Source organism: Callorhinus ursinus, unplaced genomic scaffold (genome assembly GCF_003265705.2).
Source record: "Callorhinus ursinus isolate GAN/ISIS: 27379988/994484 unplaced genomic scaffold, GSC_fseal_2.0 scaffold58, whole genome shotgun sequence".
In the NCBI taxonomy this organism is placed as follows: domain Eukaryota; kingdom Metazoa; phylum Chordata; class Mammalia; order Carnivora; family Otariidae; genus Callorhinus; species Callorhinus ursinus.
The window spans coordinates 8,801,189-8,826,355 of record NW_027397120.1 but is presented as its reverse complement, the minus strand read 5'-3'; the positions used below and the strand labels follow the sequence as shown (position 1 = coordinate 8,826,355).

Genomic DNA, 25,167 nt, shown 5'->3' with positions numbered 1-25,167 from the left:
TCAGTTTCCATCTAATTTTTGGTATTTTTGTACTTCCTAAGAGCTTTTATTCCTGTCTTCTTTCTTAATTATTATGGCTTTGATGAGCAGAGACCCTTCAGGCCAGCAAGATTCAGGGGAATTCCTAGTTTTTCAAAAACAGGAACAATTTTATAGGCTTCAGAGACACCTCGAAGACCACTTGCCGAGCCCCCTTGGTTTTACAAATGGAGAAACTGAAGGTCAGAGGAGGGAAGTGACTTACCCAAGGTCACACAGGGTGCTAGGCCAGGGTTTTGCCCGTGGTGCCTGCATCTCTCATGTGGTCTCTGTCTGGAGGGTGCATTGCTCCCGACTTCTGAGTCAGTGTTTACCTCTTGGCCCTGCTGTGGGTTAGTGCTCTGCAGCTCCAAACGTTTTCCAGAGTATTCCAGCACTTTCTGGGCCACCAAGGACAATGGTGGCAATTCCACATACTGGCCTGTGAATTCCCTTTGCTGTTCTGTCAGATTGCTCTCTGTCTTCTGCGGTGCCACCTGGAGACAGTGTGCGAGGCCGAAGCAGTGGTTTCACCCATGCACATGGGGGCCACATTGTGGGCTCCTGGATGCTGCCACAGCCCTGCCTCAGCACCTGCAACCTGGCAGCTGTGAAGTTCAATGACCAACGGACTGCAGGAGGGAGGCCTCCTCCGAGGCTGCCTCGTCCCCTCCTCGTCTCTTCCTGCACTGTTATTTGGCTCTGGCTGGCAGGCATTCCCCTGGATGGGCTGATTGTGGCAGCAAGCCTGTCCCTCTCCCCTACCCTAAGCGGGGTCCAGGACATCCTGAGTTTCGGTGGAAAGCGCAGGCTGTGATTTACCTGCCACTGGCCCTGGCCGCACGGTCTCCTTCCCAGGTCATTCGGTTTGGTGGTGGCGACATGAGAACAGACTGTGTTCTGCCCTTTACATATGGCAGCTTCTTAAATCCTTGGACCCTGACATCTCTGGGAAATTCCCGGCATCCCCTCTATTTCCCACCACGCCAACGTCTCACGAAGCCTAGTCTTCTTATTAACTAACTCGGTCTGCATTAGAATTGCAGGGGCTCCTTTTTTTGAAATGCAGAGTCCTGCCACCCCCCCACCCCCCACCCCGGGAATCGTCCGCTTCAGATTCTGGGGACAAAGCCTAGGAAATATGCACTTTAACAAGCTCCTCGGGCACTGTGTAAGCAACTGGTGTTTGAGACTCCGCACTCGAGGAAGGCTGGAGAAGTTATTTTGTCTACAGCTGGGCACCTCGCTCAGAGCCTGGTACTGACCAGGTGCTAATAAACTGTTCTTTGGACAAGTGAATGGTGCCCTATCCCTGAACTTGACCCTGATCTCTTTGTTTTGGGACTGGCCTCCCATCCCATCCTCCAGGCCACTCACCTGCTGCTTTCACACCTAGCGCAAATGTGACAGGTAATGTTCTCTCCTGCTCACAAATATTATCATGTTAATGCTGCTCCAGGTATGGTCGAGTTCAGGGATATGTAATACATAATCTCAGGTTAAAGAGGTTAATCATCTTTAAAATTATTTTGTGTGTGTTGCCTGTGTTAAGTGTTTAAGGGGTTCAACAGAAGGACATCCTATTAAATTTGAAACTGTAAAATTATGGGAGGACTTAGTTGTCCCTAGCCAACGTATAATGCACAAATGCTTTATTTTCACAGTGTCACTTGATGGACACAACACATGTAATTTGGCAGGAAATATGTTTTTAGAAGAGCTCGCTGTGCTGAGGGAAGCACAGGCCAAGGAGGGGGCAGGCTGGCCCTGCCCTGTCACCAGGCACACGTCAATGGTCTCGGGAGGAGCAGTGTGTAGGGTCGGCATGCATGCCCAGCGATGTGTTCTTGAAAGGCTTGTAGTCACAAAGATGTGGATAATTTATACGATGTTTAACTATCTTTTAAATAGCCAGTTTTTCTTGTACAGTGGCTGGGCTTCCATAAAACAGACAAGGCCTGCCCATTTGGCTCAGTTTTAGAGGGGCTGGTGCTGTAAAGTTAATGCAGTGAGAAATCTATGGTGCTCTGGCATTAAACCCAACACGGGACATAAAGAATTGGGGCTGCTCTAAGCCATGGCAGCAGGTAAAGAGATTAAGCAATCTTTGCAGATGAGAATCATCCTGAGTGGGTGGGAAAGGGCCTCCCTGCACTGAGAAACTGGGAACTAGGAGAGAGATGGGTGGGCTCTGTGCCCTAACCATCTGTGCGGTAAGGTCTCTGAAAAGCCAGCCGTTGTATTTAACCATTGCTGGACCCCCCAAATCAGGGAAGTACTGAGAGAGAGAGAGAGAGAGAGAGAGAGAGAGAGAGAGGGAAAGTACTCACATGATAGTTTAGTTCATTTATTTATCCTTTGTGTGTTTGTTCTCATGCCTGACTTGGCTTCTGGGAGAACAGGGTACGGGTCCTCCCTGGTGACAGCAAGGCATCAGAGCACAAAGAAGAGAAAGTATCTCAGGCCGCTGGGCATTGCAGCTCAAGGTTCCTGACCAGGCTTCCAGGCCAGGCGGGCAGGGCGATGTGGGTGCTGCCGAGGAGATTTGGGCCCCGGCCCCCGGACATCATGCTCAGTGCTCCCCCCACCGCCCGACCACTTTTTGCCAGGGGACTTAGACAAGGAGATTTATTTGATCAAGGCACCTTCTCTCCCCAACCTGAGAGGCTGAGTCAGAGACCGCCAGATCCACAGGTGTCACCTTCCCAGGTAGCTGTCATTGAATGCGTCTGCTCTGCTTAAGGGCGATTGACTGGCCAGAAGCACGTGTGGGGACACAGCAGCTCCGTATTGGGGCAGGTCAAGGACCTGAGTGACTGAACACAGTGGAAGGACCAGTCCTGAAGGGGGCAGTGAGGGGCTGAGCTGCTGAGGAAGGGGCTGGGGCCTCTGGAAGCCTCTGGAAAGTCTGCAGAGAGGCCCTGGTGTGGTACCTCCAGAGCTTTCAAGGCCCCTCACCCTGGCCTCTGACAAAAGTACCCGATAGTTTTTTTGTGCTTATCCGGGACAACTGGATTTCCTCCCGTGGTGAAAAGCCCAGAGGAAAGAGGAGACTGGAGGGAGGTGTGCAGGGAGGGTTGGGCTGGGGGAACAGAGAGGGAAGGCAGGGTGCAGAGTGGACAATGAGAGCTGAGCAGGGAGCAGCAGGATGGGCAGGAAAAAGTCAAGGCCACGATCCCAGATTTCAGAGGCTGTGACCCTCCCAAGGGCCCCAGAAAGGGTGGGAATAAAGGGCAAGCAGGGCAAGCGTGGCCCTCCCCTGGAACTCAGTGGCAGCCCTCTGAAAGCACTCCCCACAGCTGGCCCGGCCTCCCCACGCTGAGGCGGGGGTCTATGTCAGACCCAGCTCCCTGTCCCGAGGGCCCCCCGGCACCCGCAGACAGGAGATGAACAACTGGAAGCATGTGCTTAGGGCTGTGATTCTCCACATGCTTCGTCCACCTGCTAACTGGCCCCTGAAATGCTGCCTCTTCCAGGAAGCCTGCTGGCCACCAGAATACAGCTCACAATGAGTCTCCCTGGTGCTTCTGACCCTGGCCTCCATTCTAAGGGGACAAGTGCAGCTGCCTTGAGATTGCCACCCCTTTTCCAGTCAAGGCGTGGGCTTCGCACAGCTCCCTGTCGTCGGCCATCGCCCGGGGCCCCCTGTCTTGTCTCATGGGAACAGGTAGGGCTCCTACAAGGGCAGGCAAGGTCTCCACGAGCAGCTTTGCCCCGTGAGCGCTGCAGGCCAGGTGCTGGGGCTGCACGATGCTGTGCTGGACCAAAGATGGTGGCAGGGTATTTGGGTCGCCAGGGGGGTCCTCAGATCCCGTAGGGACCAGGCTCCTGCTGCCCAAGGGCTGAACTCAGAACCCTTCCGAGGCCCGAATCTTCGCCCCGGAAAGGGAAGAAAGCAGTGTTCTGCACAAAGATCAACCTGTCTCAGGATGTCACCGCACACGGGGACCCTTTCTTCCTTACAGAACCCATTGGCCGAGAATCTACTCTGTAAATCCCGAATTCTAACCTGCAACCCACAGATTCCAGGGAGGCTGGGGGTTAACTTCGGGACTCCGAGAACCCGCTGCACCAGGGAGCGTCTGCCGAAGGGATCAGTCAGGAATTCATAAAGTATTTATTTAGTGGCCCCCCCGGCCCCCACCGCCCTTTCTTAAGGTAGAATTGATGCAAAGTTTCCAAGACAAGCCCGCGATTGCGGCTGTCACCAAACAATGCCATATTTCTTTTCTTCTCTTAAATTCTAGGGATCATTCCCTGTAAGAGGGCAATTTGTCTGTCAGGCAGGCAAAACAGGGGCTGCTCCCTGCCCTCATTAAACTGACAGCACGGTTATTAGCCGAAAACGAAGCCCGCCCGCCATGAAGCTAGCCACTGTTTTATGGCGAGCACCAGGGAGATATTTTCAGTAATTAATTTGATAAATATATTAATTATGAATTGAGTTGACAGTACAATCAGATTGTCAGCCTTCCAGACAGCCTCTTGTGATAAAGCTCTGTGATGAAGTGGTTGGATTTCAGACCTGTCATCCTGCAGGGCAGTCCCTTATCACCGTCTGCCCATTCACTATAATTTCCTGCGCGTTGTAATTAAATGGTAGCTTTCTGATTGGAAGTGACTCCTCAAACTTAATCTCTCTTTCTTTTCCAGCCCGGTGGGGGAGGGGTACAAAAAAGCCCTTTGTTTCAGGGGATTTTTAATGTTAAGAAGCGGTTTTCTTTCCCCCTCTCCTTTCAATGCACCTATCTGGTCCCACGGGGCCCCTGGAGTGGGGGAGAGAAGGGGGAGCCTGGTCGGGGGTGTCTGGCGACAGAGGAGCCATGGAGGGCTGGGGGTGCTTACATGTCCTTTGGGCAGGTGACTGCTCCTCTGTGGGCCTGTTTCTTCAGCCAGAGGAAGAAGGGATTGGTCAAAATGGTTCCGTGGGCATCCCCGGGCCTGAAATTCTGGGTTCCTGGGGACTGAGCAACTTTGCAGGCTCCCCTGCCCTCCAGAGTCCTGGGAAGGGGAGAGGGGGGAGGGAAGGAGAAGCGAGCCAAGTGTCAGCTGTATTTCTGCAGGACAGGTCATTCAGGGAGTCCCTTGCCAGCATTTTTTTTTCCCCTTCTGATGAAATTAATTATGAACACTGCCCGGGGTCATTTGACTCCGGAGATACATGTCAAGATAAAATATTTCAGAAACACTTATATTTAATAATTTAATATGGTGGTTCGCATTTGGGTGCAACAAAGGGAATTATTGGTAATTGCACATTTTAAAGAGGCAGGAGGAAGCCCAGCGAAGTGGGGAGACCACAGGACAAAATGGGGAAGGTCGCCAGAGGTTTTTGTTTTGGGAGGAGGATCCGTGTCATTTGGGTATCTTGTATGGAAGTCAACTCCTGAAATCTTTTGAGGGAGTAGCGTCCAGGGCCCCAGGTGGCACCAGTGGGACAGAGAAAGAGAGAAAGAGAGAGAGAGGACAGTGGAGCAATGGGTAGTCGTCCTCAGCCTTGGAGGCAGAAAGCCTGTCGTCTGGGACTCAGAGACACAGGGGTTGTCCCATGTCACACAGCTAAGGAGCGAGAACCCCCAGAAGCTTGGTCTCCTAGGCCAGTGCTCCCAGATCACGGGGCTCCGAGGAAAGAAGAGCAGTTCTGCGTCAGGAAAGCCGAAATTCCAAATCCAGCTGCCACTTGCCCACTTGCCCGTCATGCCTCAGTTTCTTTATTTGCAACACGGGCTAGTAAACTACCCGCCTCAGACCTGACGTGAAGATGAAATGAAGCAATGCGTTGCGGAGCAGCCAAACCACGGTGGAAGCTAAGGGGTTATCGGCCGGAGCACAGCGGTCCTTGGTGAATATGCACGCACGCAAGCACGGCCCCGTGAACAGCTGACGTTGAGGTCTTTAGCTGCTCTGCTGTCTCAGCCTTGTCTGCCACCCTTGTTCCTTGTGATGCTATTCTCCATTCATGGCCAAGCACATGGCCAGGGCCCCCACTGCAGCATGGCACAATGGGTTAACTCCCAACAAGGACCCCAAAAAACTAACTCGTCCTGCTCGAGGACCAACTCATCTTGTGGCTTTGGCCGAATCCGCCTTCGAGGCCTATTGTTTCTGCATCTCTAAACCGTAGGCAAGCGGCGTGCCTGAGGGAGCTGTGCGGGTGGGGGCTCGTCCAGGCCGGGTGGTCTCTGATGGTCTGGGGCCTGCCCCCCTCCAGTGGGGAGAGCCGGCCAGTCCCTTCCCTGCTCTGGGCCTTTGTCCCCTCATCCTTAAAGTGAAGGTGCTGCCCTCAGCCCCTGGCGGTATCATTGGAGAAGCTGCCGTGGCCTGGGGTCTACAGCTGGACCACACTTAAACTCAGCTTTCTCCAGAAACCACGCATCCTACTAGAAAATTCAGTTTTTGTCCATCACCTGGAAATCTCAAGCCTACTTTGAGCAGAGCCTAGGGGCCAGGGTCACGAGGATCAGGGCTCAGATTCCCAAGTGGAGGAGCCCCCCCTTAGGGCCCCTACCTGCTAGGTTGCACCCATGGGAGTCCCCCCAGTGCAAGACAAACCCGAAGTTACACCCTGCTTTACCTGCCGCTGGAGGCAAAGCCCCATAAGCATGACCGAAAGTTGTAAGATGATGTAAGAAAATGACCACTCACCCTAGAAGGATTTCTGTTCATGTTTCTTTCATGAACAAATGCCCACTTACTTTTTTCCAAAGTTCCAGATTGTGGTCCTTTTCTTGACTTTTCCAAGAAAGCATAGGTACTAGGAGCACAACCAGAGTTGAGTATTTTCCTTTGTCCGGTCATACTCGAATCTATATTTTAACACGTTCCCATTTTATTTCAAAGAGGAGACATGATTGCTCTTGAAAAAAAAGTAAGACCAAAGACAGGGTATTGTCTATTATCCTACCCCCCCCCCCGAAATGTTCTCATCGGAGCCAGCCGGGTGTCATTTATTAAATCCCGAATGAAGAATCATAAGCTTCTTTATTTTATACCAGAAGCGACTGGTAAGTGGACGCAAATTGATTCTGGAGAGGATGCTAAGTGATAATCCTTCCCAGGTTCCCAGTAAAGAAAATATACCTATTTGAGGGAATTTTCAACTTGGGTTTGAACTTGCTGATGCCTTTTTAGAGTCCAAGTGGAAACTATGGAGCTTTTGTGTGTCCATCAGATAGCTTTGCTCAATGCCGAGGGAGGAATGATAAATATGCAGAACGCTTTGATGTTAATACCGAAAGGGCCTCCGAAGGGGTGGGGTAGAAGGCGGTTGACACTGCAGTTTTCATCCCTCGGCAGGGATCGAACGGATGCTTGAAAATAAATGGCCCCTGCGGAGAAAGTGCTCTGTCCCTGACTCTGTCATCAGAGCCCGCATTCCCCACCACCGGTTCGAGGACCCTGGGCTCAGAGATCTGCCTGGCAGGAGAAGGTGAATGCATGCAGGGGATAAAAGGCAGTGACTCACTTTGTTTTATTCTGTTTGCCAGAGAGCCTTTCTGATGAGCCCAGGCTAATCTTACGCAGGCAGGGATATGAAAGGGAAAAGCACTCTCTAGACATGAATAGACAGCTCCACTTGGCTCAGCTGCCTGCCCCACTGGGCCTCAGTTTTCCCGTCTGTAGAACGAGGGGGTTGGGCTGGATGAGGTCTGAGATGCTCTTCTTTGCCCTTGTTTAGGAAGAGGAAGCTGTCAGACTGGCCCCTGGTTGGGGATGGGCAGCGGGCAGCTCATGCAGGACAGGCGTCTGGGGAGGCATCTGTCTCAACCCCTCCACCCGAGAGCCAACCTCCCTTCTTGGCGTGGTGCGGTTGGAGGGAGGAAAGGGAGGGCATTGAGGGGTGCCGAAAGCCCTTCACAGAAGCCATGTATTGTCGGGGACCCTAGGGCTCTCTCTCATAGCCAGGGGATGCCTCTTCTGCTCTGGGAAGAGAGAATGGGTCTGGGGAGGGGCCATCGTCCTAGAAGTCAGGAGACCGCCCCCAAACCAGCCCACAGACCCTGGCTGTGTACGGGTCATACCTTTGCTACGCGATGCCCAAGGCAGAACCTCTACCCAGCCTGACCTGCCGTCCGGGCTGCAGCATGACTCTCAGGGGCGCTGGGCGCCCCCTTGCCCTCATGGACCCTTTCCCCCATAAAAAGTACTACAAATTTTGTTTCACAATTGCCTCAGAATGAAGGTGACTGTAATCCAGGCTGGATTCATTATTACATATCCATTGTTCTCCGATTCATTTCTTTCTTCTGATTTTAAGAAAAATGTGTGTGTGTGTGTGTGTGTGTGTGTGTGTGTGTGTGTGTGTACCCTTAAAAAAATGTCATGGGCCCTGTGTCTAGTGAATAAATGTCCTCCCTAAGAAGCCATCCCTTTTCAGGAGCTGAGAGCCCTTTGGATTTGCATGCCCACTAACTAGAAACCTGTCCAGTACTGGCCAGAGGTCAGAAGAAGATGGCAGCTATGTGCTCTGCTGAGTTGTCTAGGAGGGAAGGTAGGGGCCACCCTGGCATCGGAGTGCAGCCCAGCGCCGAGCCTGCGGCCTGGTACAGTGGGACGGTGTGTGCTTCGGGGTCAGAAAGACCTAGGCTCTTGTTTCTCCCACTGCTCTTCCCATCCGAATGACCCTTGCAACTTACTTTCTCTTGGTCCCATCCGGAAAATGGGACAATGCCACCTGGACCACAGGTCTCCTGAGGCGTGTGGCACTGGGTAAGTGGCAGCCATTGTCGGAATGTTCTGTGTCCCGTGACCTCAGGAGCCCTGTCTTCCATGAGGTCACAATGTCTGTTTGTTCCTAGAGTCCCACAAAGGCATCATGTTTGGCAGACCACATGGTCCAATTCTTTGCCTTGGGAATTAGGGGCTCATAACCCCCAGCGGGGGTTGACAAGGGGGATTTTTGTTTTTCTTTCTTCAACAAGAGATTTCCCAGGCAAATCAGCTGAACTGTCTGTACGGGAACAAAAGCTCTGGGGACTTTGCTGAATTCCTTCTGTTAGCTCACTGGCAACAAACTTCTTAAAAGTTGGCCAATCTCAGCCCTTAAGACATGGTGCACGGTTCGGTCCTGAATCAAATCAATGAGGGGAGTTCTGAAGCCTCCTGTAATTTTGTGTGGAAACAATGTCTTAAATTAATATTTTCTTTAGTTCAAAAGGCTGCCTGCGCCTTCGGCTGAGTACTCAGGCTGCGGGGGACCAGGAAGTGACCCTGGCCAGGGGGCCCAGCTATGTGGGGACAAAAGCCCCACATACACATCAATAACGAGAAAATATCTCACCCGGCGGCATTAGTCCACCAAAAATGTTTTACTCCAGTTGAGCACAAAAATCAGTTCTGAAGTGCAGTATATCACAGTCGTAAATTACATGTGTCCAATCCAAAACGCGAGGGAACGGGGCAAAGGCGAAGACAAGAGAGTGCTCACAGGAGGAGGCAGCTGTGGACATGGCCCACGCTGTCGTGCCCGGGACACCGCCAACGTGTTCCTGTGGGTGACAGACTCCCGCCTGAACCCCTGCCCCAGAATGCAGGCGGGAAATGGGATGGGAGGTCAAGGCAGGGCGGAGCACGGGCCTGTGCCCGCACCCCTGATTTGTTCTAGAAGAGCCCAGAGCTCACTGAGCAGCCCTCAGATGTGCTCGGCCCGCTCTGCCTTTGGCTCTGTCATGACTCTAGGTTAACACCAAGGCAAGGCATTGTCTCGGATTGCCCACTATCCCCTTCCCTCCACGTTTCTGATTAGGGGTGCCCAGCTTTTAATGGGATTACATTTTAGGAACCGTAGATGTTGTTGAGTGGCTGCAAAGTGGCTTGCAGATGGGAGGAGATGCGCTTCCTTTCTGGAGTGGGTGGGCTTAGGAAGTCCTTGACAAGCACCCCCAAAGTGGACTTGCTTTCCCAGTAACTAGTGGGGAGCCTACGTGATGCTTTCCAAAGACCAGGTACTGCTCAGCTCTGTCCTGCCCCAGGTTCTTTCCAAGGACCAGCCCCCCGCTCCCCCGGCAGCTGCCCACCTCTCCCAGCTCCCCAGTCCCCCTGTAACTCCATGGGGCTTGTCACAGTCAGTGGTCGGGGCTTCTCCAGCGGCCCGTGCAGCATCCCGTCCGCTCTGGTCAAAACGAGAAGCAGCCCGGGCTGGGAAGCAGGGCGTGTGTCTCAGCGCACGAAGTACTCTCCCGTACCTCCGTGAGATTGCCCCACAGACGCCTTCCATTCTATTCTATTCTATTCCATTCTATTCTATTCTATTATTCTATTATTCTATTTCCAGATTCATTCCATTTCAGTGCCAGAATGAACCTTAGAGGTTGTCCTGTCTGACCCATTCTTTGTAGAGATGGGGAAACTGAGGTCCCCAGCAGGCAGTGACTGCTCAGGTCATAGGTTGAGGGAGGAGGTCTGGGATTAGGGCAGCTGGTGTCCTCCCCAGGGCTGTCCTGCCTGCCCAGGGCAAAGGTAGGCGTTCTGGGAAGCGCTTCCCATGCAGGGAGGTGGGGCATAGCACCCACTACCACCTACACCCCATCCTTTCCTCTTTTTCAGCTGGAGGGGGTCTTCTTCTCCAAGGGAGCAGCGACATCCCTCAGCTCTGACTTTCTCCTGAATGAACACTGCTCTGTTCTGTATGAACCATGATATGAACTGGAGCCCACTGAGTGATAGGATGTCTCCAGGGCTTGGGAAAACATCTCTTAGACTAAGCTTCAACCCCAAATACTGACCGGATCCTGGCTGGGTGGTGTCTCTGCCTCATTTGGGAGGAAAGGAAGCCAGGGGACAGGTGACCCACCACCTACCTCTGCTGACAGTGAAGCCACACAGCCTCTCAGCCTGGCCAAGCTCAGAACCACCTGTGTGGCCTTGACATCGTGAGATGGATGTGAGCCCCTTTGAGGGGGTTCCTGCTGAACCAAGGGCTTTACTGCCTGCCTTTCCTCTCTGAATAGGGTCACCCTCTACCCCACAGGTCCCCCGAAGTCGCCAGACCTGCCCGGGGTGGCCTTGCATGGGCAGGGGCAAAGAGTTCCCTGCCGCCATTCCCTGAGTCTTCTGTGAGGCCAGGTCTATGCTGGACCCTGAGGCTCTGCAGAGAGCAATACCCAGCCTTATCCTCGAGGGACTAGAGTTTCACGGAGGGGGCAAACAAGACGGGGTCTCCAAGTTCACAACTCTTTCACATGGGCATTATTTTCTCCCCATTTTAATTCATCTACTTCTTCAGCCAATATTTATTAGGTAGCAATGTATGAGGGATGATGGGTGAGGTCCCAGGGACGGAGCGGTGGATGTTACCCTAACTCAACTGCCTTCATGGAGCCCACAATCTGCTCCCACCCGACCCTCCATGCTTCGTACTCAAACCACACTGAATGAGTACCCCTGAGCCTGGCAAACCTTCTCAAGGGCTGCCTCCCTGCCTGGACCACCTTCCTTCTCCTCCACCAACCTTCTTCACCTGGGAAACTCCAAACTGCCCTTCTGAGGTCAGATCAAAAATCGCTTCCTGCCTGCCACTCTGGATGCCCTGGGGGAGGAGGGCCCTCAGGTCATGCACAGGACCAAGCTCACCAGGAGGTTCTACAATTCTTTACTTAGAAGCCACCTCCCCTACAAGGCTGTGATGGAAGGGGCGCTGTGTCTTGAGCCATCTTTCTACTCCCTATCCCTAGCTTGGAGCCTTGCATTTAGTAGTCCTTTTATCCACATTACCGTTGGATTGAATATCTACTGCACACCAAGCACTCCTAAGCCCCACCTTCCCTGCTCCGGTGTGAGACTACATTCAGGCCATGTGTACATGAGACAGTGATCCGTTTTGTAGAAATGTGTGTTTGCACTGGGGGTGGACAGTGAAGAATAGGGAGTTAAGGAAGAAAGAGAACCCAGAGCCTGGTTTCCCACTGGGGTCACTTTCTCCAGGACCTTTCTCATCTTGAGGGCCTCAATTCCATGGGTATGAAAGGTGTTAAGGGCCTGTTGTACTCTGGGCCACAGGCAGAGCTGAAGCAGCTGGCAGCTCTCTGCTGCCTGTTAGGAATTCAGAACCACACTAAGTGAGCACCATCTCCACCTCCATGTGGTCCTCCTGTCTGCTAGAACCCCCTCCAACCAGGTCATTGATGGTGCTCAGAACTAGAAGAGTTTGAAACTCTTAATTGATTAAATGAAGGAACGGTTGATTAAGGAATAAAATCTAAGCTGAAACAGTTGACAAAGTGAAATTATGACTCTGGCATGCAGTCATACAGGAAGATTAATGCTTTAACATCCGTGGAGCCCCCAGCATTTCAGAAATGGGTCAAGCCACCCAAGCTCTCATTTCAAGGCTGTTGGATCTGAAGTCCCGGGAGATCCAGACACTCCCCCAAAACACACAAAAGCAAGTTTATTTGTTCATTTATTCAACTAAGATGTATCGAGGGTCTACTATGACCACGCACTCTTCTACGTCCGTGGGATACATCTGTGAATAAAATGGACAAATATCCATGCAGTTTGGAGAAAGAGACCATAAGCAAAAATAAGCTGGTAAATTATATGGTGTGTTAGAAGGTGAAAAACGGAATGAAGAAAAAATAGGCAAATAAGAGGACTGGGAATGCGTGTATGGGGGGTATATTGTGGGTGTGGGTTTGGGTGGAATTAAATTGTGTGACTTAAACAGGGTGGGTACGGTAGACCACATTGCCCAAGTGAGACTGGCATAAGGACTTTCAAAGGAGGAGAGGGAGTTTGTTTCTAGTAACGTTGCAGGTCTGTCGTGAGTATTAAGTGAGTGTGTACTTGGCATGCCCTAAGGGCTCTGCAAACGGTAGCTGCTCTGGAAATTATCGCTGTCACCATCGTCATCGTAGTCTTCATCATAATCACTTTGAAATTTTATGCTTCCACCTGTAAGGATTTCTTTCCTCCTCTTATTTCATTTTTCCCTTGGAATGACTAGGTGGGATAAGCGTTGGAAGCAATGAGCTCGCAGTTGCCATTTCTGCAGGTTCTACGTCTCAGGACGACCTTCATGGGATTTCCCATCCAGAGCGGTTTCTGCTGCTCCAGGATGAAGGAAATTGTCAGGAACCGTTCCTTGTGAAGGTGCGGGTGGGGGTTCCAAGATTTCATCCTACTTGCAAGTTGACAACTTAGTCTTCTGCAGTTTCACGGATGCTGGCGGGAGACACAAGACTCCTGGGCCCGAAACCAAGGACAGTTTATTACTTAGAGCAACAGCAGAAGCTAGAGTATCAGGATTCGCACCAGTTCTGTAAGACCCAGTTCCTACAGGGCAATGTGATGTGGGCCAGGTGATGCCCTGCACAGGTAATGAGTTGCATTACGCGAGAGGGGCACGAAGCTTAGGGAACCTGGAGCTTTTATAATGGGCAATAAGCCTACTTAAACTTGGCCCAAAGGCAGACATGATCTAATACACTTGTCAGTTAACAAATCTGCCCTTTGCTCTAGAGGGAGACCCTACCTATCTCCCAAGGCCGTTTGCCATGCAGATGTCCTTGGTAAGACTGTCTGGGACAAAGGCGGTCAGGGCTTCCATCATCAAGACATGCAGAAACACAAGAGACCCAGGGAGAGTTGTCTCCCACTAGGCTTAAGGAATTAGCTGGTAAGATACATGTAACAGAGTCCCTGGTGGAGTTTAGTGTTTGTCTCTTGGCAACTCCAGGGTGAGTGAGAATCCAGCCTCGTTACTTAGAGGCTTCTGCGCTTCTGCCACGTGAGGGAGGTAGTGTAGAGCCTGGCTCTGGGTGTAATCCTGGCTTTGCATCCAAGCTCTGCCACTTTTCTAGTGGTGTGACTTTGGGCAGTTTGCCTATTCTGCCTCTATCCTTGAAATAGGAATAACAATGGGACCTGCTTCAGAGGACTATCGGGAGGACCAAATGATAGGATGTTCCAACAGGGCTTAGCTCACTGCCTGGCACGTGACAACAGCGCAGCTAATCATAAAGCTGGCAAAGATGATCGTTTTCCATAAGGGGAAGCATGGGTCATAGGAAACCAGCTGGAGATGGGTGGGGTCCAGCCAGGTAGTAAACTGTGACCTGATCCTCTGATGCCAGAGGTAGGGGAGAGAGAAATTGTTTATGCTTGTCTGTAGTGATTGCTTTGGGCCTTTAGGATTAAGTTCTGTTTCACAATTTAATGTCCTACCACTTGTTGATGCATGTCTTCAGAAACTGTGTCGTGCTCAAAGCCTGAACAAGCGTGCTTATTTCTGGAAGTCTCTTTTATCATCTCGAAGTTGAATCCAGGGTTTTCAATTGTCCTTAGATACCACACTGATCTGTGTGCTACTGAAGATATGCCTGCAGATCCCTGAGCAGGCACAGATTTTCATAAAGCGTATATGCCCCCTGAGGGGATGGGATTTTGTTTGGGTGAAGAGTCAATCAACTTTATATACTATCCTGTGCGCCTGTTGTGCACCGGGCAAGGCAATGGGCAGAGTAGTTGACCCAACGGTGTGAATGGCACAGGCCCTCCTGCAGGGAGCCCGTAAGCACACAGGACGCCTAATTCATACAGAATGCAGAGCTGAAATGCTACAAAAGGGTATAACTGAAGAGATTTGGAGGGTGAGAAGGAGAGAAAGAGAGTGGGAATGTCAGCAAAGAAATCATGGACGGCCTTGGGCAGGGCTGTGAAGAACATGGTGTCTTAGAGGAAGCCAAGTCTCGGGGTGGGCCTGGATTCAAATCCCTGCCCTGCTTCTGTGACCTTGGTCAGATGATCTAGGCTTCAGCTTCTCCGCAGCTTTTTCCCCACTTGTAAAGAGAGGATGTTAAAACCTACCTTGTGGGACCTCGCAAGGGTGATTGAAATGGTTTATGGGCTTGACAGACAGTGGGTTCAATAAATGGCATTTTTAGAACTTTTGGGCAGGAGTCTTAGGCCAGTTCCTGGAAGCAGAGGGAACTTTGCTGGGAGTGCCTTTGGGAACAGCAGCTCCTGGGAGGTACGGAAGGCTGTAGGATGGGCAATGGGGACCATGCCCGAGGAGGGGCATAACCACAGGCCAATCCCTTGGCAGAGGGCGAGTCCGGGAGAGGGCCTGGGCAATGAGCGGTCAGCAGCCAACATTGCTAGCTGCTGGAGAAGCGAGTGCCTTGGCCATGAAGGAGGATCTCGGTGGCACGCCAGTGTCCGCTGCAGCATGGGAGACCAGCCGTTCCGGCTGAACCCAGTGGAGGCAAAGCCGTTCCTCTCGGTGTTTGACCCCTTCCTCTGAGGCCTGAGCCAGAAAGAAATTCAGAGGACGCCTCATGGGCTAGAAACAGGAAGCTTTGCTCTGCTTCTGAGTACCCAGCTCTGGGCTGGCCCTGGCCTCACTCTGCATTCACCCTGAGCACCTTCCCGCTCATGGCGCTCCTGGAGAGCTAGCCCCCTTTCCCCTGGCCTCGCTTTCTTCTCACTTGTGAACTTTCTATTTTCTTGAGACAATTAAGCATAGCCGAGTATCAAATAGCCAAGTGCTACTTCTCAAAGAGAACTAGAGCATCTCTAGAAAGCCCTAGAAATCGCATTAGCTCAACCAGAGACCCCATTTGCAGGGCCAGAATGGGTGGGGGTTATTGGCCTCACCTCAGTGGTCAGAGCAGAGGGTGGGGCACTGACCTGTGTCGAAAGCCCACCTGGGCTCTTCCAGGCCCAGACTCCACTGGCTTCCTGGCTTACAGCTTCCACAATTCCGCCGCTCCATCTCAGGACAACGGGCATCGTGCCCCGTTTCTCCCTCTGCCACCGACATATCGAGATTTGAACTCTTCTCCTGTTTACCTGCTTAGAGACTCAGGCATTCTGGGCTTCAGGCAAGACTGCCCACGCACCACCCTTCGAGGATCTTTATTTGCATGCAGCATAAAGAGAAGTCCGCTAACTTATTTAATAATTAAGCAAAGGCTCCAACTCCTCTGAGAGACACTCCGCGGCTTCTGGCCCCTCGCAAGGCAGAGGAACCAAGGAGGACTTTTTATAAGTGAAAATGAATCCATTGTTAGCTCTGATTTTATTGGGGGGTCAAAGCTTGCGGTACTTGGGGTTCACACTCAGCCTGACCTAGGATGTTTTGCACGATTTCTCCTTCCCAGTGCCTCTGGATTAATCCTTAGCAATTTTATGGAGGTAGAAACTGTCAACTAAGGACAGTTCTCAAATAGGGAAGTAATACGGGCATTTATCCAAGAAGAGCTAAACACTCCTGACAACAACTTTCTGTCATTCTTTCCTGAAATTCTTTTGGGAATTAATAATAGCTTCAAAATCAAGAAATCTCTCCATTAGAACCCCCCCCATTCTCTGATACAGATCCCCTGATTGTGATTCTAAATGCAGACAGGCATTGCTCCCCCTTCTTTTCCCATTCCAGCACCCCATTCATCATTGATTAATGCAATTTGCAGCTGAACCTTTGGGCTCTTCAAAAAGTGCTCGGAATGCATATGCATATTTAGCTTCAAGGTTGCTCCTTGTGGGGTTCTTTTAATAAGAAATATCAGAAAGAACTTAGATGCCCAGTAACAGGGAATCCATTGAATAAATTGTGGCAGAGATATTCATTAGACGATTATGCAGTCACGAAAAGGATATTGCAGAAGTATATTCCAGGGCATGAAAACGTTTACAGGGCAAGCTACAAAATAGCGTGTAGAGTGTGATCCATTTTTGTGAATACGGGTGTGCCTGCATGCAGCTGAACACGTGCATGCACATGAACTGGCCTGGAGGGAGGTCAGCGCATCACAGGTGTTTTCCCTCAACGGCGAGATTACTGGTGATTCTGTTTTCTTTTGTTTTGCTCATCTCTTTCTCATTTTCTTGTACTACACATATATTTCTTGTGGAATCAGGAAATCAAAAGTTATAAAAAGGGGTGCAGAGGAAAGGGCGTTCTCCTTCCTGTTGAAATGTGGGCTCTCGGCATAAGGAGCAACCAGTTTGTGTCCCCAAAGCCCCAGTTCTCACCATCACTAGCCTGCCTCGCTTTAGGTCCACAACCTGCACCGTGGGGAGGCTAAGCCTATTTGTGATGGATGGGGGAGGTGCTGTGGTGGAGGGCAAAGGAAGTATTTAGTCTGACCTGTTTTTACCTTCTACAATGAAATCCGAAAGCGGTGTCACGCCCTCTCGGAAACTCCACTTGCTTTGATCCCCAACCCTGGGACTCTTCGGGACAATTCTGCGATTCTCAACAATCGGGACGTGTCTCCAAGGACCTTGCCCCACAGGCAATGTTGCTGTATCCTCTGCCCACGGTCCTGGGGGACCTGAATGCTGGGGACGGGACAGGTGCCTGCCCACGACTCGAGTCCCCTGCTGGGTTCCCCGGCTCTCTGACGGTCACAAGGACCTAGGTGCCGAGCCCCGAGCGGGCAGGTGTCCTCTGCAAGGTGGACAGGTGCCTCCTGCGTCAGGGCACCGAGCGGGGCGGGCGCCAGCAGTGGTCGTGGAGGCGATGACACTGCTCGTTATCTGCAGATCTTGCTGTGGCTACGGTCGCGTGGTTTGCAATTAGACGAGAGGTCCGGGGGCCTGGGAGATCATTTCCTTCAGCAGGTTATCATTTGGGCAAAATCAGGGACTTGTCAGGCTCAGCTCACTGGCTCTGCCTGTTCTCTCTGCCCCCGCCCGCTCCTGCCCGGACAGCCCCTGGTACCTTTGTGCCACAGCAACGCTGGTTGCCTGCTCCCCCGGTGGACCCCAGGTGTTGGTGTTCTCTGAGCAAACTGTGCTGTCCGGGGGTCCTTTCCGGGAGAAATTTCCCCAACTACCGCCTTCTCCACCCCACTAATCCAGGACCCCTTGCCTCCTCCTCTTGCGGCATACCAGTTAATGATTCTTCATTTATTTGTTGGATTATGCGTCACTGTTTTCCCCACTAGACTATAGGACTAGGTTTTGGGCACCCTTGTCTGCCCAGCACCTCGTTCGGAGCCCGGGACAGAGTGGGCTTCTCAACAGTGAGATGAATGAGTGTGTGCACGCATGTGTGATCCACGCATGAGTCACCAGTGACGTTCTAACCTTAAGGTGGTTCTGCTTGGGACCAACTCCCCCGGGTGTGAGTCCACACGTTCAGCACATCGTTACTGAGTGACCATGGGCCAGTTGCACGACTGAGATTGTTCTCTCTGTTAAATGTGGATGCAAATAATTTGGGTTTATTTTTGCAATTATAGGATTGCAGGGAAGATTAAATGAGATGCTGCTTGGAAGCGTTAGATGCACGCAGCATGCAGTGAATCAGTCTGCTATTATTATTTCTGTTAGTATTCTTGTCTTTATTAATCTCTCCTCTGAGCCTCTTCCAGCCAGAGCTGGAGGTCGCCCTTAGGTTATAAAACCTCTTGATGTCTATGTGGCTCTGGGCCTCTCTGCCTGCCTGTGTGTCATTTGTCGTCCACGCTCAGTGTTCTTGGGTTTGGGAGGGGGCAGAGAGGACAAAATAGGCACCCGTTCACTGGATGCCACCTGGAACCTAATGTGACTCCGGGGAGGAGCTCTGTAGGGGCTATCAATGCAGGAGCAACCTTTCAGGAAGGGGACCCTGAGTATCGTAGGAAATGTGCCCGTGGGCTGCCGGCTCCTGCCTCCCACACCAGGCTCCACGGAGGGCTGACTGCTGTGGTTCAAGAAGGGATCCAGATGGGTCTGTTTCCACCTGGACATTACCGGGGGGGTGTGGCTCTGGAAGGGCAAGCAGACTTTGGAGAAATTTGATTCCGTTAGGGGGACATAAGGACCCAGAGATGGGCTTCTCTGGCTCATGAACAATCAGGAACATTGAAGAATCTCTTTCTGGCTCCGGAATTCCGGGGGGGGGGGGCTCAGAGAGGGAAAGCACCCCACCATAGTCACACAGCTGCTCGGTGGCCAAGGCGGGACTTCCGAGGGGTCTGCCATTCCAAAGCTTTTCCCGAAGCCACACTACTTCTCCGATCAGTATTTCCATTCCGAGTTTACCTGGACACCGGTTTTAATGACTTACAAACATATGGTGGGAGCACTCGCACATACGACGTCTGATCGCCAGGGTTTAAATGCCGGGTCCTGGCTGAGGCCCGAGAATACAAAGAGGAACAAGGCCAGCTTCTGATCTTGGTTTAGGGAAGAAGCCCTATGTTTAAGCAAAATTGTGTCTCACTTAGAGGTTCCCACAGTCCGATGTGGTAAGTATTTACCTCAATTTCATTTATTTTCTCCCTACCAAGTATTTACCGAGCACCTACTTTATGCCATCCGATCTGCTAGGAGGTTAAAGATAGAACCGTGGGCAAGAAATAAAGACTGAAGGCTGCCCTCAAGGGACTAAGAGAGGAGAGACATTAAACAAGCATGCAGATCAGCAGGTTAATCGTCACAGAAAAGGGGAAATCTGTCCTCTCATTTGCTCCCACCTCCGAGAGATCAGAGGAAGCTTCCCTTCAGAGCAGACTCTGAACTAAAGTCTGGAGACTGAGTGGGATGTAACTAGGCAAAGAGGGGAGGGAAGATCATTCCAGGGTGGGAGAATGGGCTATGTAAAGGTCCTGGGGCAGAGAGAACACATGTGAGGTACAACGGGACAGCCAGGGAGGCAGGAGAAGAGAGGCAGAACAGACAGACAGGGGAGTTTTGTCTTTACCCCCAGAAACAGGGGCAGCTGTTGCAGGATTTTAAGCCAGGCAATGACACAATTATATTTCCATTTCCAAAAGATTGCTGCCACGGCAGAGTGGACTCCTGATTGGAGGAAGGCAGGAGGGGAGTGGGTGGACCAGTTGGAGACCATTGCCAAGGTCCTGATGAGCAGAGATGGTAGCCTAGAGTAAGGCAGGGCAGGCCAGCTGTGAGAGGACAGTGGGTTGCAGAGATGTTGTGGGGAGCTGGCAAAGGAACTAGAATGCCAGAGACAGAGGCGGTAGTGGATGCGTATTATCCCGTGAGGGAGAGGTGAGAGGGGTCCCAGGAGGAAGTGATGGGTGGCTTTGGGTGTGGCAGAGAGGAGAGATGATGCCTGTTGGTTTGAGTGACCCGAGGCCACTAGGGACCTTGCTGAGAACTGTTTCAGATGACAAAGCCCAGGGCTCAATGCGGTTAAGGTGACTGATGCAAGTCGTAAGCTAAGAAAGCGCTGAACCAAGTCTTGAACCCAGGTCTTCTGACTCCAAATCCAGTGCTCTTTCGAACATCTGCGAATGAGGATTTAGCCAGGGACCCTTCTGTGGTCTACCAGGAGCCCTAGGGTCAACCCTAGCTTGCCCACCCTAATGCATACCCCAAAATCTCCATGGCTTGTAACAACAGTGGTGTGCTCTGCTCACGTTACATGTAGGACTCTGACCCCCATGTCTGCTCCTTCAGAACCCAGGAGGAAGGGGCGGCCTCGCGTGGGACATGCCTGTTCTGGTGGCCGAGGGGACGAACGTGGCGTGCCACAGTGAGGCACGGGAAGGCACAGGCTCTGTGACACGCAAGGAGGTGAGTGTGGCCGGATGCCCTCTCGGGCCACTTGCAGAAGGCTCGAGCTGCACGGCTGAGCGGCTCCTCTCACTCGATCCATGACTTTTAGGTAAGTGAGCCTGATTAGCATCGCACAAAAACCTTGTTTCATTTTTAGGTGGATTTTTAGGGACTCATTATTCTGCTGTCCTTGGGCCACGATCGTTGAGTAACACGTGTTCCTTGTACCACACTTGCTGGTGCTTGACCGTTGTTCGTGATTTCATATTGGTTTTCTTTTTTGTTTTGAAACACAAACCTGGTATTAATTTGGAGTTGGGTTGACTCCTGCCATGTTTGGGCTGAGAGCGTGCTTGAACTCACACAGGGCATCCAACTGCCTGCCAGCTCTGGGTCTCTTCCCACCACATAACTGCTTGTCACATCAAGCTTCGCTAAGCCCCAGAGAGTCAGAGCAAGGCCCGTTGCTGCAGGAAAGATGGGTGTGGGAGCTTTTAGAGCCTGTCCTCCCATCTCCATAGAAGGGGACTTCTGACACCCTCCGCCATGGCAGCTCAGGGTGGAGGACAGGTGTCAGCGTCTCTGGTTTCTTCTCCTTCCCCCTCCTGGGAGCAGCAGTGGCCAGTGGTATTAATGACACCCTGACAGCCGTGGGCCATTCCCAGAGGCGGCCCATACTGAAGCATTTGGGTGGGCGCTAGCTTTTTCTGCTTCCTGTTCTTTTTGTCTCTTTTGTCTGCTCGGGCACCTGGGGCATTAGAGCCTGCTAAAGGGGGCCTCTCTTCTCCAGCTTCTGCCCCTCAATCTGCTTGAAGAGGTCAGGTTTGCCGGCTTCACTGTCCTATCTAAAATGTGGGACAGGAAGGGGTGTGCCTGCTGTATTCCTGAGTCCAGCCTGGGGAGTTCTTGGGGAGTTATCTGGTATAGTTGATAACTCAGATGTTTGGATGCCGGTTGGCCCCTTGGGTCTGTCGTCTACCAGTCGGAGGAGAGGGGCAAAGAATTTGTACCCCAGACCTCCGACAGGCTGGGCAAGATACAGCTAACTCTTATTTCTCTTCTATAGTTTTGTTTGGAGAAGGGCTCTCTCTTGTGAAAAGTTTACTTTGAAAGCAAAGGCACACTGGGCATTTGAGGCATGAATTTGTCGACTCTTGGAGTAGAGAGCACTGTGGGAACAGACGGTAGACTTTCTGGCCTTTTGAAACCTAAATACCCAGTTTCCCTCCAGGCTCTTAGCTTGGGAAGTAATAAGCCACCCTTCTAGAACCTCAGAAGGATTTCCTTCAACATCTGTGGACATATTTTAATTTCTTCCTTCAGTAGGTTCAGCTTGGCCAACTGAAACAGTGTTTAGAGTATTTTAATCATGTTAATAGGAAAGGCGGCCTGCCAGGAGACCAGGAGGAATGCCTTTCTTTGTTGTGCTGCACAGAAGGAGCTTCCTCTGTCTCCCCTCTGGGTGTGTGTTGGGTGATCCACATGAATTCTTTGACTTAGTCCTCCAAGCAACTAGCTGGGCAGGTGTAACTGTCTCATCTTACACCTGAAGATACCAAGGCTCTGAGAGATTAGTGAGATAGGTGGCTCACTGGGGGGTTGGGGAAGGAAACACGCATGTCTCAGAAGGTATGACCTGCCCTCGAAGAACCGACCGTACGGTAAAGAGATCCTCGACTCGAAAGACCCTTGGCGATCAGCTGGTATAACGCATTCATTTGATAATGACGAAAGGCGAGGCCCAGGGAAGGGGAGGGTTTGCCTGAGGTGGGGTGCAGCGGCAGGTATCCACCAACAGAAGTTTCCAGCCTCCTCGCTGGTGTGGCCATGCCATGCATTCTGGCCAAGAAGACCTAGGATTTCCAGGAAGTCTGAAAAGGGAGGGGGCATGCCGCGGTTCGCTTTCTCAACCCTCCTGCTTCCTGCTGCCTGCAGTGCAGAGCTCCAGAAGCCATTTGGGACCAGAAGGACTGCACCACCCTCTGGGAACCTGGGAGAGGAGAGCCAGCAGGAGCCTGAGTCCCTGCGGATTTTACTGAGCTACCCTTGACTGGGGGCCCTGGACTCCCACCTCTGGATTTACTTCATATGAGACAAACAAACTCGTTTCTGGGCTTTTCTGCTTCATGCAGTTAAACCTGCAGAGTTAACAGGGGACCTTGAATCCCTACAGGGACCTTGACTACATGTTGAGGTCTTGGGGAGCAACCCACCTTTCTTACACCAGTGAGCTTGCTTCCCTGTCCAACGTCCCTTTCTTCCTTATGCTATTTTTCTTAAATCGCGGTCTTTCTCTGAACATCACTGAAGCTTTCTCTTGCAAATGAAAATGCCAAATGAAAAGGCCTATAAAGAAGATTTAAGATGCTCAAGCAAGTAGCTTTGATCTAGAGCCCAGCCTGTCTCCCCGGTACCCTTTGTGATGGGTGACCAGCTTGCGGTGCCTCACAGAACCTTCTGCAGCTGGGCTTCTATTCCTGCTCTTCCACTGTGACCTGCTTTCACTCCCTTTCCCCAGACATCACCTAGGACTCCCTTTCTGTAGGAATTATGCGGAGATAAGGCTTGGGCTGTTGATTCAGGGAAATCGCGTTGTGAAACCTAGAATCACTATATGCCTACGTGAATCCCACAGGGATTAAAGAGTTAAAATGTCTTTTGCCAACCACATCCTAAAAAGCAACTAGAATTACAGAAGAACATCTATCAAACATTTTAAGTAGCAATGAAGGATTAATTAATTCAAAGTAATGAAAGATTCCGATCAAGAAATTTAACAACACCAGGAAAGTAAAATTTCTGTATGGCGAAAATCCAATAAAACAGACCAAAAAACCCCCCCAAAACAAACCCCAAACCCAAACTATGTAAGCAAAGTAGTCCCAAAGTATGACATGAGGTAACTAGATTTAATATATTGTAAATTCCTTCAAACTGGTAAAGAATCACCATAATATTGATAATTGGCTAAAAAAAAAAAAAAACTATCCACACCCCCCAATTACAGATGAGTAGCACACATTTGAAAAAAATATTTAAATTTACTTTAAAAAATCAAATAAATAAAAATTAAAACATCAGAGAAATACATTTTAACATGTCAAGTTGCACTTTATTTTATTTATTTGTTTATTTTTAAAGATTTTATTCATTTATTTGACAGAGAGAGACACAGCGAGAGAGGGAACACAAGCAGGGGGAGTGGCAGAGGGAGAAGCAGGCCTCCCGCCGAGCAGGGAGCCCAATGTGGGACTCGATTCCCAGGACCCTGGGATCATGACCCGAGCCGAAGGCAGACGCTTAATGACTGAGCCACCCAGGTGCCCTCAAGTTGCATTTTAAAATGAGAATTCTGAACTTGGCAAGGGCTCAGAGACATGGAAACTCTTATCCTGGTACAAACTGGCCCAGCTTTTTCTTTGGAGACACAATTTAGCAATATATCAAGCGTTTACATCCATTAAATCAGTAGTGCCCCCTCTGGGAATGTACCCCAAGAACGTAACATGGATGCAAAAGAAAAGCTCTATGGTCAGAGGGGTACCGCAGTGTTAGTTGTCAGAGAAAAAGGCAACTGCAAAGAGATCCAATTGCTGGCGACTGCCTTAAAATTCTTTATAGAACGAGGTAGAGCCTAATTGTCAGTAAAAAATGAACAATTATTGCGTATCCAGCCCCAAAACTATCGTACCACAGTCCCCCCTTACCCGCGGTGTCTTAGGCAGCAGTCCCTTGTTATCCGCGGCTTCACTGTCCACGGTCTCAGTCACCCGAGGTCAGCCTCAGTCTGGAAGCAGATGGCGCTCCTCGAGCGTGGTCAGGTCAGGAGTAGCCTCACGCCCCATCACGATGCCTACATCATTCACGTCCCTTCATTTTATCAGCTCACATCACCACACAAGCGCAGGACAGTAAGATATTTTGGGATAGAGACCACGTTCATATAACTTTTATCATACTGTATGTTAAAATTATTCTATTTTATCATTAGTCATTGCTGTTCATCTCTTCCTGCGCCTCATTTACAAATTAGACTTTATCAGAGGTATGTATATATAGGAAAAGGCATATACAGAGTTTGATAATATTCACGGTTTCAGGCATCCCCTGGGGGTCTAGGAACTTATCCCCCACGGATAAGGGGGGGTTTGCTGTACCCTCTTTCTTGCAAATCCTTTGCAGAGTTTTTCTTAAAAGTCTTTATTGAAGTATAATTGGCATACCAAAAACCACACGTTTAAAATGTACAATTTGAAAAGGTGTGATGTATGTGTATGCCTGTGAAACTTTCAGCACAATCAAGATACTGAGTATATTACCCAACCCCAAGAATTTACCTTGGGCTCTTTTCCAGTATCTCCCTCCCACCCCTTCCCAACCCTTCCAAACCCTCCTCATTGATCTGCTTTCTGTCACTGTAGATTCGTTTTCGTTTTCTAGAATTTAATTTGGAATCATACAGTATGAATTCTTATTTGTCTGGTCTCTGGTTTATTTGTCTAGCATAATTATTTTGAGAACCATCCATGTTGTATCATGTTAATCCTATTAATTGCTTAGTAGTATTCCATTATCTAGGTGAGCCACCATTTGTTCATCCTGTCATGTATTGATGAACATTTGGGTTGTTTCCAGTTTTGAACAATTACCAATAAAGCCACTATTAATAATCATGTTCAGCAATAGTCTCTTGCT

The 25,167-nt window shown here is 50.7% G+C and overlaps 1 long non-coding RNA gene across 1 annotated transcript; it reads right to left on the bottom strand.

The window, feature by feature from the left end:
- Positions 1-6,980: 6,980 nt before the first annotated feature.
- LOC112830445 (uncharacterized) lies at positions 6,981-8,766 on the bottom strand. Its single transcript, XR_003209920.2, has 2 exons — positions 8,655-8,766; positions 6,981-7,346 (listed from the first exon to the last, which is right to left on the bottom strand). It is a non-coding gene; the product is annotated as an uncharacterized lncRNA (long non-coding RNA).
- Positions 8,767-25,167: the final 16,401 nt, after the last annotated feature.